Source organism: Hemicordylus capensis, chromosome 3 (genome assembly GCF_027244095.1).
Source record: "Hemicordylus capensis ecotype Gifberg chromosome 3, rHemCap1.1.pri, whole genome shotgun sequence".
In the NCBI taxonomy this organism is placed as follows: Eukaryota; Metazoa; Chordata; class Lepidosauria; order Squamata; family Cordylidae; genus Hemicordylus; species Hemicordylus capensis.
In genome coordinates this window covers 97,789,322-97,804,160 of record NC_069659.1, presented here as the reverse complement: position 1 = coordinate 97,804,160, position 14,839 = coordinate 97,789,322, and the positions used below count along the sequence as shown (strand labels likewise).

Here is a 14,839-nt window from a genome sequence, read left to right as displayed (position 1 = left end):
GTGTACCTATATTTAACCCCTTCACTATATAGCAAATTGAATCTCCATGCATACTCACTCTTGCATTACACCCCCTCTGCAGGTGTTATGTAACCATGTGTGCTATACATGGCTGCAACACCAACAGGAGTGCATGGGCAAGTGTTTCTCCTGCACCAACATATTGCATATACCCCCTCTATCCACAAGTACTGTAGAGATCCTTCCAGTAATCAATAATGATGGGTACCCCAAAATCGGTAGTGGTGGTGGTTGCTACCACACTCCTGTTGACATTGTAACCTGTATAGCACATACTCCAGGAATCCTCATCCTCTAATCTGTAGTCTCGGTGACTATCTGTCCTGTATCTAGCTTAAATCTCAGTTTGTTAGCCCAAATTCATTCTGTTACTGATCTCAGACCCCAATGCAGAACCTCCACAATTTCCCTGGGCTAAGATTGAAAATGAAGAATAAATTTGGGTGTCTCTATTGCATGCATAAGACATGGCTATAGAATGTACGGATGTGCACAAATCATAATTTGACACAAAATTCAGAACACATCCCCTGCACTGTTAACACAGAGGAGAACAGGTGCATACGTGCTCCTCTGCCTTCACTACCACTTCCTGAATCAGTGGCACTTTCCCCAGCTATTTTCAGGTGCCAGTGGTGCTCTCCCCCAGCTCCCCTCTCATGGCGCCAGCACACACGTGGCCTCCACGCATGGGCAGCAGCCATTTGTGTGGTCATCTCTAATAAAATGCATAAGATCTGGTTATACATCACAAATATACTTGTGGACATCTGTCAAGCAGGAACACATCTTCAGGAACACATCAAATGGTCAATGTTCAATCAGGAACACATCAAATGGTACTATCTCTTAATCTGACCTTAAAATAGGGTTGCCAACTCTCCAAAATTGGCCTGGAGTCTCCATGAACCAATCTCCAGGTGACTATTGAAAGCAGAGGCGTAACTAGGGGAAATAGCGCCTAGGGCAAGCACTGAAATTGTGCCCCGTCCAGACAGGAATAATGGGACTTGTAGTCAACAATATCTGGAAATCTCTGTTAAAAGGAACACTGTACCATCTAGACATGGTTGTTGATCAAAACCTGAAAACATGAGCCATCTCTGTAAAAGACTTAGAACAACAGTCAGGAGTTATGCGAGGATTCCAAGTGTCATTTTCTCTGTCTCATCTCATTCTTTTTAAAAAACATGACTTTGTCCTAGAGGATCACGTGCCCAAATAGCCACTAGCAAAATAGGGGAAGAAGAAGGTGGTGGTGGTGGGGATTTATAAACCAGTGAATGATTCCTGCCAGCCTTTGTGTTATGATGACTGTTGGCTCATGATGGGGTATATGTGCATTCAACACACTAGTGCTTACTTTGACACCAAGAGGGAGGAGGATACATTAGTTTGCCACACTAGACAGAGGCATTTGCAACAGGAGTAGACAGCCAAGTTCTGCCAGGGCCAAAACCAGCCCCTGCCAGACTAAGAAATCATTGTAATTTGCCCCTTCCTGTCACAAGCAGCATGCTGTTCTTTTATTATTGACTCTAACTCTCAGATATCCCAGTCATGGATGGAAAATTCAGGGTTAATTTACAAGAGACACATTTTCTACATGGAAGTTTCTTCTGTGTAGGTGTTGTGCAAAAACCCATGCGTAGTGACCGCCAGGGGCATAGCAAGGTTGGAATGGGCCAAGATGAGATTTTAAAATGGGCCCCTAGCCCCTCAAAGTCCAGGGCCTCCACACACCGGAGGCCCCCCAAGGATTTACGTCTGATATTTCAAAATAAGCCTGGAAATACATTTCACTGAATACACACACACACACTTCACAGTATATCATGATAGACATTGAGTACTATATATTTGTGCTACTTTTAACGCCTAGAACACAGTGTATCAGCGCTAATTATTAAAATGGCCCCCTCGCTGCAGATTAGCAAAGGAGACTTTCAACCATGCAGGGTCAGCCTATGTTTGTTTTTTTCAGAATTCTGAACAAATTCAGTAAAGTTTGATTCCAGAAAGTTTTTCACACGAGGCTTTTAAAGCCCTTTAACACAAATCTCTGGAATGGAGGTGCTGCATTCACATGTTGGCCAGATGCACCCTGAAGTCCCTGCAACTTATTGGAGAGCAGTTCACACACAAGAAAATAAAAATAAAATAAAATAAAATAAAAGCACAACACATGCTTCACAGTTCTCACTCAGACCTTCTGGGTTGCAAAACAACTTGAACATAAGTGCATTTATGAATGAATGAATGAATGAATGAATATATATACTCGTTCCAGAAGTTTTTGTAAAGTTATTCCATGAAACAAGCCACTTATAGGCCTTTTTTGATAGTTTTTGTTTTTAAAGCCAGCAAAATTTTCAGTCTGTTTTAAATTAAATATTCAGAGACTTCTCAGTCTCCCCCCGCCATATCAAAGCCCTATGGCAAGCAGATCCCTATATATGGTGGGGGGTGGAACCACAAAAAGGAATTCACAGCCTACCTGGCAAAGGCTGTGCTGGCTGGTCTGGGCAGAGTGTCTGCTGCAGAACTCTGCCTGCCTCCTCCTTCCTGGCTTGCTTGGCCTGCCAAGTTCAGGCTTCAGGGAGGCCTACTCAGAGGCCTCTCTGGAAGCCCCACCCACCCACCCGCCAATCAGCTGAGAGGCGGGGAGAGAAAGCTCTGCAGTTTGCAGGCCGCTCTCATCCTAGGCCTTTCCAACTCTCATTCTCCATAACCTTAAATGCTTCTGATCAATGTTCTCTCTAATTTTTTTCATCTGTGTGCGGAATGAGTTTTGTTCTGGGTGGAAGTTTCAGGGCAGTTTGTGCACATATGCATTCAGAGTGGGGCCTTCCTGATTGAACCTGAGCGGGATCTAAACTTAAGTGAGCAAACATCAAAAAATGTGTGAGCGCATGCACACGCCTTAGAGGAAATACTGCTTCTGACCTACTTCAGGATAACATAAGCAAACATGAAGCTAAATTCAGATGCCCCTTTTATCAACCATTACAAGAGGTTTTGTGACCATCAAAGCAGTTTGTTTGTTTGTTTAGTGAATTTATATACTGCCTAGTATAAACATCTCATAAAAAGATTAAAAATGTGTTTGTTAGATTTATATCCTGCTCTTTCTGACAGGCTCACCAGTTTACTGCATTAAAACACACACACACACACACACACACCTTATAATCCTGTCCTGGAGGGGCTCACAATCTTAAAAAAAAAAAAAAATTAAAAAGGAAAGAAAAGGGATGGGGATGTTCTGCCAGCATGTTCCAAGTTTCCCATTCAGGTGCATGGGAGAATAGGGACATGTTGGCAGGTATGGGAAAGTTGTCACAGGGAAGGATCCAGAAGGCACTTGGTCCTTCACAGGCTGATGGAAGGGCCTTGCCTCACTCTCTCTACAGCCTGATTACAATGGATGTTGAGAGGGACTTGGTTCATCACAGAAGGGAGGGACCAGACCAGATGCTGCTTGCCTCAGCTTCTGCTAAATAGCTAAACATTTCATACTTCATTAGTAAGATCCTGCAATTACTATGGAAACAAGATTCACAGCAGAAGCACTCCCACCCCAGTCTTTCTCCATTTACAGAGAGTGCAAGGATTTATTTTCTTTTTTAGCCTTCTAGTTCATGGGACTTACTCATCCACTATATCTAAATACTTTTCAATATAATGGATTCCCAACCCTTTTCCAAAATTCAAAGGAGAGAAAAGGTTTGGAATGAAAATGATTTTTAGTGCTGGTTAACTCTCTTGTTCATAACATGTTTTTGTTTAGTATTGGTTATTAAAAAGCAACTGGGGATTATCACAACTTTGATTGATGTGTCTCTGGCCAAATTCAGACATAACACAGAATTGATGGTCCAATGGACCCTCGATTCCACTCTTCCCCACCATTGGGCTTATATGTCAGAACTCAAATGTAAGTGCTGGCCTCCTCTCTGCAGTCTGCTAGGATTACTCCTTTGGTTGATGGACAGCTGTGATTGGTGGACAGCCAATCAGGATGGAGAGAGGGAGACCTACCTTCCCTCAATCCAGCGTCCCAGGGAATCTTCCCTCAATCCTACCTTCCCTCAATTCCGGTCCCAGGGAAGGCTGGTTCCATTACTGAATTTGGATATACTGGAGGCAGCCACAAACTGGAGGCCTAAGCAGTGAACCTCATTTCAAACCAAGGGTTCAGATTTGAGTTTGGTGAGTGAACCCTCAGTTGAGTTAGGGTCTGAACTGTGGTTTTCCACATTCGGACATTCAAGTTTGGAGACCTCTGGCTGCTCCAGTTCCTTGTTATGTCCGAATCCAGTCTATGTAATCGGCTACTAATAATTACTGGACTAGATTTTGATTTTTATTTTTTTACTCAGTATGAAAACACAATCTGATAAACTTAACTTACTTTAGGACATCAAATTAACTTACATGGAAAATAGGGTTCACATCTTTTGAATGGGCCTCTTTTGCTGTGGCTTTAACAAGCCATTTAACCCATAGCAATTAGCAAGTGATGCATACATCTATGCCAGGAAAGGCTTCACCTATTGATTACTGCATACCAAGTAGCTGTTAAAGGCACCAAAGCATAGTTATAATCTGGCCAGCTGGCAGATGTGATTTAAGCAGGATGGGGTGTGTGTGATCAGGTCCTGACAGATACCATCCTGCTTAACCCTGGGGTATCAACTTCCTGGCATTTGGAGCAAAATGGTTCAGCCCCCAAGCAGGGGCCAGGAAGTCAACCAGTACTGGCACTGCCATGGCTGAGCAGCAACTATTATCCAGTCCCTGGTGCCACCACTACCACCCCCACCACTGCTGTATTCCCTGTCTTATTCCTCACCAGCCCTTCAGCCGCTGCCACCGCTGCATCCCCTGTCTGTTACTTGCCAGCCCCATTGACACACACCCTGCGCAGCGAAGGTACAGCCTTCACAATGGCTCACTTGCTGAACAGCCCTGGCTGGTTCCTTACTCCTCTCCTTTACTGCCACAATTCTCCCTCCTCCTCCTTGCAAATAATAGCTGTAAGTACAACTTACAAGTAGTAGTTGGGGTGGCCCAAGCTAAGGAATCAGTGCAGGAGGTGAAAGGGCTAACCCCCTGCCCTCTATGCCACAGCCTCAATTCAGAGCAAGCCACATGGCTGCTTTTTTTTTAGTATCAAGTATTAACTACTATTTAATAGTTAATTGTGATTATTAACTTTTATTAATTTATTATTTTCCTTTAATTTCTGTCATGTGTGACAAATTTGTTCTTATGTTGTTAAGTTTTATTGTGTAATTTTATTGAATTTTATTTATTAGTTTGTTACTTTGACAAATATTTTATATTACTATTTAATATATAATTATATTATTACTATTTTTCTTATTAATGAAAATAATATAATATGCTTAATAAATTAGTACATATTTTATGCATTTATTTATCATATTTATATAACACCAGATATGTTTATCTATAGGCAGTATACACAATTTAAAACTCAACAAATATAAAACAGAGTAAAAACAAAACAACTTCACAGAAAAAAATGTCAAAACAATTTCATGGGATGAAAACAATTAAACAGTGTAAAATTAATTCCAGTTAAAAGCCTGAGAAAACAAGTGTGTTTTGAGGGTCTTCCTAAAAGCAAACAAAGATGAAGATGCTCTTATTTTGACAGGGAGCATATTTCAATGCACCAGGGCAGCCACAGAAAAGGTGGCTATGAATATATATGGTCATTTTTTGTTGGTATGCTAAGTGTGGCTCTCTAGAGGTGTGCTAGGGTCAAATCTGCTCCTTCTTCCAAAACTGGGCTTGTCACTCCTAGCTTATGCTCTCTTGGGACTAATGTAGCAGCTAAGAGGATGTGGGAGTCTGCAGGAATTTTTCTAGAAGGCAGGGTGGACTACATACGTACATATAAATATATAAATAGAAGCAACTGCTCTCCACATTACTCAGGCCATGAACTCATGGTTGGGGGTGCAATTTTCACTGGGACTGTGTGGTATGGAACCTCTCTCCCTACATAACCCTCTGAACTGCAGGAGCTGAAGTGGCGAGGCAGATGACTAGAGCGCAAGTGGAGGAAGTCTCGGCATGAATCTGATAGATTGCAACACAGAACTCATTTCAGGATCTATGCTATGGCAGTGCAGGCAGCAAAAAAAGCAGTTCTTTTCTGTCCACATTGCTTCGGCAAATTCACATCCAGCTGAGTTGTTTAGGGTTGTGAGGGGGCTAGTTCATGCCCCCTCTGCCTTGAATTTGAATCTGAAACCTCTGCCACTCACTGTGATATGTTTAACAACTTTTTTGCAGATAAAATACCTTGTATTTGTGCTGAATTAGACTCCATGGTTACTGCAGAGTCTATCGTAGAGGTGTCCAGCAACTCCTCCTGTAGGATTGAACTGGATCATTTTCAGTTTGTTACTTCTGATGATGTGGACAAACTACTTTGGCCTGTACGCCATACCACCTGCTCTCTTGACCCTTGCCCAACTCGGCTTATTTCATCTGATAGTCATATTATCAGAGAGGGTCTGGTACATATCATAAATGCTTCTCTGAGGGAGGGCAAGATGCCTCCTTGTCTCAAGGAGGCTATTATTAGACCTTATTTGAAGAAACCTACATTGGATCCCTCGGAGTTAGCTAATTGCAGACCCATCTCTAATCTTCCTTGGTTGGGTAAGATGATTGAGTGAGTGGTTGCTTCTCAGCTCCAGGCAGTTTTGGATGACACAGATTATTTAGATCCTTTCCAGACTGGCTTTTGGGTGTGCTATGGGGTTGAGACTGCCTTGGTCGGCCTGATGGATGATCTCCAATTGGTGATAGACAGAGAGAGAGTGTGACTCTGCTGATTCTTTTGGATTTTTGCTATCCCTGTCGCTATCCAGGCAGCTGCTCACAAACTTTCATGATTGCTGCCACACATGGGATTAGCGATGGGTACGTTTAGGAGAATTAAATATACAGATAGTAGTAGTATGTCCCCAGTTAAATAATATTCTGGATTCATCAACTATTTGACACTATGGTGGCTAGTTTTAAGAAAAAATAGTTTAGTAGAAGTGAGAAATAAAGAATTTAAATGCTAGAGTACAAATTGGTCATAATCCCAATCAATCACGATCATCAACAATATCCTTATTGTCATCAACAACAATATCCTTATTCTTTGTTTGAATTTAATAGCTGTAAGAACTCTGCTTATATAACGTTTGCTTCTTGCTTATGGAGCTAACTTTTCCTTTATTTTGTTTGTGGCCTTATAATGTCACCTGCTACATTTTTCAACATCCTCTTTCAACTCCTAGTTGGGTGTGGTGTCATAACACTTCCAACTAACAAGTACCATATGTATATTTGAGATAAGTTCAGAATGATTTAGTTGGACACTACCAAAACCAAAAGAAGAAATAAGGCAGAGACAAAGTGATTCATAAGCTAAGATACAATAGGGGTGATGGAGGTATTGTTTACAATAGTGCTTTTCAAGCAATGCAAAAAGGATCAGATGTCCCAGTTGCAGTGATTTTATATATTTTTTCTGATTGCCACAAAATGGTGGTTTCTATTTCTAGTGGTAAACTGAATAAACAAAGCAAAGTCTGGAATAGTTGGTGAAAAACAGGCTTTGAATATGATTGTACACCAAAGTCCAGGAGATTCAAGGACTGGTGTGTGTGTCTAATAAGATGTAGTGACCATTTGGGTATCAGTCCACACAGATACATTGCTGCTGCAATAAAAAAAATCAAATGCAACATTCCTCAGTATCTAAGGAGAAGAATTGTAATGTCTGTAAACTGAGGACTACAGTCGAAGATTTGGCTGGAACTTTCAAATCAATATTTGAATTTTATCCTTCCTCATCTCTGCTGTTGCTAGGGACAAATAACTCTTTGCCTTGCCTTCTCTGTCTCTTTGTGTTACTTTTCTTCTCAGTTCCCTGTAGATGTTCCCTGAACAGTGGCGTAACTAGGGGAAATGGCGCCCAGGGCAAGCACTGAAATTGCGCCCCCCGCTGCACCCCCCGCCACCCCCCCAACATACATCTGACTGACACACATGTTTCAGAAAACTTTTATTTTAAAAATTTAAAAAATTACAAAAATTACCAATATCATACATGTGGTCAAGCTCCTATCTACCACTTCAGATTTATTTTTTAAAACTATACAAATTGTGGGGCTATCATTAATTTGTTTGGATAGCTCAGGTTAAAATGCTGGAAAACGACAAATTTCATTATGCTGGGGCTCATGAAATCCCCAAATATTATGCGGAGTTGTACTTGGAAAAACTAAAAGAACTGCCTGTCTAATTCTCTGCTATGCATTGTAGCATCATGATTACATAAGTTTTAAAAATAAATGGAGGATTTGACTTTTCCCAGATACTCTGAAAATAATTAAATGATATGCAGAGTAAACTGTGTCACTGCTTGGAATATATTCTAGTATTTCAGAAAGACAGTAAAAATGAGAGAAAGAGCAAGAAACTCCCAGTGGGCCTTAATACTAAGGATTTCACATTGATTCAAAGACAAACTGACCATTAATAGCCATATTATTAAGACATCACATTTTGCTTCTTGTGATAAGTGAGTTAAGTAAGAGCAAATGGATACAATCTTAGCTCATAAACTTCAGCTCAGTATTCACAAGCCCTTATTCTCTGTACATAGTGCCAATCTGAATATGTGTACAGTGACATATTATATTAATTTTTTTAAAAAAATTACCTGTAGTCCCTTCGGGGGACATCTTAAAGGTTGTGGGGGGTCTGCAAAGTTTCCCCCTCCTTCCACTGGCCTCTAGGACCTCACAGGCACCATTTGAGCATGTGCGGTGGTCATTTTTAAAAATTTTTAAAAAATGGTCGCTGAAAACAAAATGGCCACTGTGCATGCTTAAATGGCCTCTGCAAGGTGTGGCATGCCCTAGGGCCTCACAGAGGCCATTTGAGCATGCCCAGTGGCCATTTTGTTTTTGGTGGCCATTTTTATTATTATTTAATTTTAAGAAATTGCGCCCCCCCCTTCAAGTGGCGCCCGGGGCACATGCCCCCCCTGCCCCCCTATAGATATGCCCCTGTCCCTGAACTTCATGGGAGCTGCTCAACTTAAGCATTTATTTCAAATCAGCCATGTGCAGGGGAGTTTGGATAAGGGAAGCAGTACTTGGGTTGGGCTGTTGAACCTTTTATCTATATCATTTTCATTATCTAAATTGCCTCTAAAGCAATTAAGAGCAGCCCGACTAGATCAGGCCCAAGGCATATCTAGTCCAGGATCTTGTTTCACACAGTGTACCACAAGATTCCTCTGAGAAGCCGACAGGCAAGAGGTGAGGGCATGCCTTCTCTCTTGATGTTGCTGCATGGCAACTGGTATTGAAAGACATCGTGTCTCTGAGGCTGGAGGTACCCTATAGCCACCAGACTCATAGCCATTAATAGACTTGTCCTCCATGAATTTTTCTAAATCCCTTTTAAAGCCATCCAAACTAGTGGCCATCACCACATCCCATGACAAAGAATTCCATAGATTAATTATGCAACTTGTGAAAAAGTGTTGGTCTTGTTGGTCTTAAATTTGTTGGTCTTAAATTTCCCTCTTGTTGGTCTTAAATTTCCCTCTTGTTGGTCTTAAATTTCCCGACCTTCAGTTTCATGGGATGACCCCTGGTTCTAGTGTTGTGAGAGAGGGATAAAAATTTCTCTCTGTCCACTCTCTTTACTCCATGTACTGTATAATTTTATACACCTCTATCATATCTCCCCTTAGTCACCTCTTTTCAAAACTAAAGAGCCCCAAATACTGTAGCCTTTGATGTACCCTTCCTAATGATCCCTAGCATGGAATTTGCCTTTTTTACAGCTGCCGCACACTGAGTCAATACTTTCAATGGGCTGTCCACCACAACCCCAAGATCTCTCTGCTGGTCAGTCACCAACAGCTCAGATCCCATCAGCGTATATATGAAGCTGGGATTTTTTGCCCCAATATGCATCACTTTACACTTGCTTACACTGAACCGCATTTGCCATTTTGTCACCCACTCCCCCAGTTTGGAGAGATCTTTTTTGAGCTCCTCATAATCTGTTTTGGATTTTGCCACCCTAAATAGTTTGGTGTCATCTGCAAATCTGGCCACTTCACTGCTTACCCCAACTTCTAGATCATTTATGAACATGTTAAAGAGCACTGGTCCCAGTACAGATCCCTGGGGGACCCCACTTCTTACTTCCCTCCATTTTGGGGGGGGGGATCCATTTATCCCTACTATCTGTTTCCTGTCCTTCAACCAGTTACCGATCCACACATGAAATTGTGTGGATCTCTTGACTGCTAAGTTTACTCCAAGTATATTATGTCAACAGGATCACCTCCATGCACATGCCTGTTGAAACGCTCAAAGAACTCCAAAACATTAGTGAGGCAAGACTTGCCCTTGCAGAAACTATGCTGCCTTCAGCAGGGCCTGTTCTTCTATATGTTTAACAATTTTGTCCTTAAGTCTGCTTTCCATAAATTTACCCAGCACTGAAGTTAAGCTAAATGACCTGTAATTTCCCAGAACTCCCCGCCCCCCAATCCCTTTTTGAAAACTGGAATTACATTAGCTACTTTCCATTCCTCTGGTTCTGAGCTTGATTATAGGGACAAGTTACATATTTTTGCTAGGAGTTCAGCAATTTCCCACCTTGGGATTTTCTTCATGAAAGGCAGGGTATAAATTTAACAATAAATATAAAATAAAATTTCACATTTGAGTTCCTTCAGAACTCTTGGTGGATGCCATTGGCCTTGGTGTTTTGTTAATTTTTAGCTTCTTGAGATAGTTTAGAACATTTTCCTTCATCACCTCAAATTGGCCCAGTTCTTCAGCCTCTAAACCTGAGAAACTCAGGTCCGGAGAGAGTATATGGTCAGTGTCCTCTGCTGTGAAGACAGATGCAAAGAACGCATTTAGCTTCGCTGCCATCTCCTTATCATCCTTAATAATATCTTTAATGCTCTCATTATCTAAGGGTCCAACTGCCTCCCTGGCAGTTTTCTGCTTCTGATATTTAATTTTTTTTTTGTTATTTCCCTTGACACTTCTAGCTATATGCTCCTCAAACTCTTTTTGTATCCCTTATTGTCTCTGTGCATTTCTTTTGCCAGAGTTTGTGTTCCTTCCTGTTCTCTTCATTTGGGCAGGACTTCTATTTTCTGAAGGAAGTCTTCTTCCCTTTTATGGCTTCCCTCACTTTACTTGTTAGCTATGCTGGAGTCCTCCTGAACTTGGTGGTACCTTTTCCTCCTTCTTGGTATATATTCCAATTGAGCTTCTATTATTGTGGTTTTAAATAAGTTCCATGCTTTCTTGAGTGATTCGATGCTCCTGACTTTCCCTTTCAGATTCCCTTTTACCAGTCTCCCCATTTTTGAGATGTTTTCTCTTCTGAAGTCCAATCTGTGTTGGACTTCCTGGAGAATTCTTAACTCACATATAAGCTGAATTGGATCACTCTGTGGTCACTGTTCCCCAGTGGTTCTGCAACTCTGATATTTTGCACTAGGTCCTGGGCACCATTCAGGATTAGTTCCAAGGTCACCTTCTCTCTCATTGGTTCTATGACTAACTGTTCTAAGGCACAGTCATTTAGAATGTCTAGAAATTTGGCCTCTCTTTCATTACCTGAATGTGAATTTATCCAGTCTATATGTGGGTAGTTGAAGTCACCCATTATTACCGCCATATCTCTCTTTGATGCCTCTCCAATTTGCTTCTCCAGCTCCAGGTCACTCTCAACAATTGTCCCTATGGGGCAATTTAGGTTCTTCTCTCTAAAGAAGAAAGAGATATGTAATGATTTAAACCATATATGTGTTTGTATTCCCCCCCCCCACCCCCCCGGTTTGGCAAATAGCAAATTTAGATAGGAAAAACAATGCAGGGGAAAGGAATAAAACTTGATTGCTGAGTGCTTCTTCCCAATCAGATCCTCCTGCAACCACTTTGAATTGAACAAATAACCAAGTTGTTATGGTAAGAACTAATCTACCTACTTTCCTTTCACTATCCCTACAACTGGACTAAATTTGGTCCAAATCAATTAGGCAGTACACAGCTTAGCCTACCTGCACCTCAAATGTTCACACATCCGCTAACTTGAATTGAGATGGATGACATTACAAACTATGTCTTTGAGCAGTCCCTATGTGACCCTACAGCTGTAACAAATTTGATTCAAATCAGTTAGGTGGTTCAGAAGTTACACCAATTTATATCTCAAATATTCACGTTTCCACCATCTTGAATGGGATGGATGACATTGTTACAAGCTACACTGTTGAGGTGTCCCAGCAAATTGGGTTCAGATTGGTTAGGCAGTTTGCAAGGTAGCCCTCTTGTGCCTCAAATGTTCACGTGTCCACCATCTTGAATTTGGGTGATGACATAATCACAAACGATATGGTTGAGGCGTCACTTTGTGTCATTCACTACAATTACATCAAATTTGGTCCAAATAATTTAGGCTGTCCACAAGTTAGCCCACTTGCATCTTCCATCATGCATCCACCATCTTGAATTGGGGTGGATGACATCATTTCAAACTATGCCCTTGAGCTATCCATATGTGTCCCCACAGTTGTAGCAAATTTGGTTCAAATTGGTTAGGCAGTTCAGAAATTAGCTCAATTACACCTCAAATATTCATGCATCTACTGAATGAATGGGGTGGATGCCATTATCACAAATGACACCATTAAGGTTTCCCTATGTGTACCTACAGCTGTAGCAAATTTGGTTCAAATTGGTTAGGTGGTTTGCCTCTTGTGCCTCAAATGTTCATATGCCCACCATCTTGAACTGGGGTGGATTACATAATCACAAATTATGCTATTGAGGTGTCCCTTTGTGTCACTCACTACAACTGCACCAAATGTGGTCCAGATCAGTTAGGTGGTCTGTAAGTTAGCCCAGTTGCACCTCAAATGTTCACATATCTGCCATCTTGAATCAGGGTGGTTGGCATCTTTACAAACTACACCCTTGAGCTGTCCCTATATGTCCCTACAGCTTTAGCAAATTTGGTTCAAATCCGTTAGGCAGTTCACAAGTTAGCCCACTTGCACTTCAAATGTTTACATATCCACCATCTTGAATTGGGGAGGATGATATCATCACAAACTATGCCATTGAGGTTTCCCTATTTGTCCCTACAACTGTACCCAATTTGGTCCATATTGGTCTAGGCATTGTGAAGTTGATAAGGACACACACACACACACACACACTCACTCACTATGGGGCTATTCCCACGAGCAGCAAAAACTGGGCTAGGAGAGCCTAGCCCGATTTTTGCTGCTTTTGTAAACCACCAGGCTCACAGGTGAGCCTGGTGGCTTACAAGCGACTAGCCTGCTTTTGTAGCCCTCCCATAAGTCCAGGTTTGTGGAGTGAGCACTCCACAAAACCAGGCTTCCCGATCTTGAGTAGCCATGGTGCTGCTCTGTGCCACGGCTACTCATGAGTAGATCCCCAGAGGGGAGGTGAAAAGCCACCTCCTGGCTCCGGGGGTCTCCCCAGTATGCCCTGCGCACTCGCGTAGGGCATACTGGACCTTCCGGGGACCACACTGTCTCTGAGCTCCCCAGCCCCTGCCAGCTCTGACCGTCCGCCCAGGGCCCGCTTTTCCCGTTCTGCTGCAGAAATTGGGTCTCACTGATTGTGAGACCCAGCTCTATGAATGTTGGGTGATCTCATAAGTTGGTTTAAGATGGTTTAAAAACACAGGGGAGCCAATCAGTTATTTCACAAATGTCTTCTATGTGTTTTCCTATGACACTTGTTTTTTGTTTATTTTAAATAAAGTAAATCAATATACAAATGAACTCAGTATCAAACACAGCACACCTTTCCCCATATATCTTTGCATGGAGGAATGATTCAAGGATTCTGTGCCCCACAGCAAGAGATTTGACTCTTCTTGAGAGAGATGTGCTATTCTTTGATCTCTTAAGCACTAGGACAGCTATAAGTTGGAATTGTGTCAGGCCTATGCCTTAGCTTTTAACACATCTGGACCTAGGCATCTGCTTGATTTTGCCAGGTGCTGGTGCTAGCCATGTTTTAAAAGGTAACCAGGCAAATTCAAAAAGAAAAGAAAAATAAACATGATTGAACTTGTATAAACTGATGGTGACAATGAAAAGAACCTTAGGCATTTTGGTTCTGACAACAGAGAAATAGTTGCACATGAGTGTTATGCCTGAGACAGTCTGCACCCACAAAAATATTTAGCTTTGATTCCATGTCAAAGATTCCAAACTTTCTTTTCCTCTTTCTTTGTCATCTCTGTACAGTACCTTGGTTAAACCTGGCAAAGACACCTATTGCCCCAGGTATTACATAGGCTTAATGTCTAGACATGTTCCTTCTGCTCCATCATGTGGTGGAGGGAGTGTATTTTTTGATGATGAGCTCAGCTTCATAAATCAACACACATATTTATTTGTTGTTCTTTTTATTGGAGCTAAGGAAGTTACTCGGCCAGCTCACTGAAATGAACATCACTCCTCCTTGTCTAATTAAAATGCCTACTGGCATATTCTACAAAGGAGATAGATTAAGGGACCTCTTCAGGACATTTTACTACTCAAGGAACATAAGTGTGCCTTGGTTAAAAGGAAAATCAGGTGGTAAGTAGCTTTTCTGTATGTTCATAGTTTAATACTTAACTCCTTTCCATCCATGAAGGAGCTAGAGTGTTCCAAGCTCATAATGATAAGAAATAGAATTAT

The 14,839-nt window shown here is 41.6% G+C and overlaps 1 protein-coding gene and 1 long non-coding RNA gene across 3 annotated transcripts in view; both read right to left on the bottom strand.

The window, feature by feature from the left end:
• The window catches only part of LOC128350747 (uncharacterized), a 123,146-nt gene extending 111,277 nt beyond the window's left edge, over nucleotides 1-11,869 (bottom strand). The window contains exon 1 of the long non-coding RNA XR_008319436.1: nucleotides 11,730-11,869. This is a non-coding gene — a long non-coding RNA (uncharacterized LOC128350747). The remainder of the gene's footprint in view (nucleotides 1-11,729) is intronic.
• DIPK2B (divergent protein kinase domain 2B) overlaps nucleotides 1-14,839 on the bottom strand; it is a 370,971-nt gene that overhangs the window by 212,406 nt on the left and 143,726 nt on the right. The window lies entirely within an intron of this gene.